Genomic DNA, 1,859 nt, shown 5'->3' on the forward strand with positions numbered 1-1,859 from the left:
CCTATACCAAGTCCAATTCAAGGACTCCCAACATCTATATAAAGGGCCTCACCCCACACATCAGAACTACATTTTTTGGCTTGATTCTCTAATTCACAGAGATACGTAGGCATCTCGTAAAGGCAGAGTCAAGCTACGAAACACGAGAGCAGTCAAATCGAGCCTTGAAGCTCACGTTCCTTTTTATTAAATACAGCGAATAATAACCTTAGTTTTTTATCCATAACAGTGTTCATAGGTGTTAACAAAAATAATTTATAAAAAAAATATGTGAGAATTTTCTAATAATAGCAAAGATGTAGGTGACTCAAATCTACTTATGTATACATGGATTTTTTTACAAAAGATTCTAAAGTGTGTAGTGAATTTTAAGACCTTTGCAGAATTTAAGTATCTAAGAATATTTTCTCCTTTTCAACTAGTATTGAGCTGACACATTCTCTATCAAAATAAGTATCTAGCTAAATTTTACAAACTTTTTTTTCTCTCATTTAGTTCTTTTTTTTCAATTGACGTTATGATGTCTGTTTTTTAAGAATTTGTATGTTACCCTTGTAGAGAGATTTAGGCTTTATGATGCCTGTTTTTTAGGCTTTTTATGTCTTAGGGCAGTAGGTTTTAAAATCCTCCGACGAACTTAATAACTCGAGTAACAAAGGGACAATAAAATATTTTTGTTTATAAGAACACATTTATGGGACAATAAATTTTTTTATCTTCGAAACCCCATTGAAAAGGGGAGTTTACGATAAATCAAGTGGGTATCGAAGTAGTTTATTTATCAACTTTTTATTCTTTTGTATTTTTCTATATATATATATTCGCAAAGGTTTGATTCCATATTGTTCCAACATGTGATTTCTCTCTCTAGTATCGAATAACTTCCCTAGACAATCTCTTCAACAAAGGTCTTGTGCAAAAGTATCGTCTTGGAATCTAGAGTGAAAATCATTCGACATTGTTAGATATACTTAATGATATCAGGACAGAAACTATCAGAAATTTATATCAAGACTTAAATCAGAATATCATCAGTATTTGTCACTTCAGTAGATATTCGAGGAGGAAAAGGAAAACAGAAATTCGAGGCGGTGAATGACTTTATCTCAGAAGAAATCATACATGGATATGAGGTTTCTTATTGTAATAGAATAAGATTCCTTGTTGATTGTTTAATTGTGCTCTATATAAAGCATATATTAGGTTTATGCTATAAGCATTGCGTACATTGTTATATCATATTCGCATAACCTAGCAGCTCTCAAGGATAACTGTTCATCCATTAAGAGAGTACTTTTGTAATCAGTTTTAATCTGTTAGTATTAAAACTGTTGATTCTTTTAAAGCTTTATCGAATTGTTTGCATAAACTGTATTCACCCCCCCTCTACAGTTGATTACAGACCTATAAATTGGTATCAAAGCTTGTTATTGACATACAAACAGTTTAAGATCTGAAAATTAATCTCTAATGGCAGACAAAGAAGCACCAAAGAATCCACCACCACCATCACCCCCAACCGCTTCACAGATTAGTAGCAATATGAGTAGGTATGAATCCATCAAGGTTCCAATCCTGAAGATACATGAATATCCAATCTAGAAGTTAGGACGGCCATGCGATTGGAAGCAACAAATCCTGAATATCTTAGCAGGATTTATGATGGTCCTCATAAATCAATGAAGGTAGATGTCACCGTACCAGGAGAACTAGATAAGATGGTTGATAAAGACAAGAATGACTATTCTCCTGAAGATCTTTCATCTATTATGAAGGATGCAAAAGTCAGACATAACCTGCATAGCTGTCTTGATAGTGTTATGTCCAATATGGTAGTTGGATGTAAAATAACAAAGGAA

The sequence above is a fragment of the Apium graveolens genome, chromosome 8 (assembly GCF_009905375.1).
Source record: "Apium graveolens cultivar Ventura chromosome 8, ASM990537v1, whole genome shotgun sequence".
Lineage (NCBI taxonomy): Eukaryota > Viridiplantae > Streptophyta > Magnoliopsida > Apiales > Apiaceae > Apium > Apium graveolens.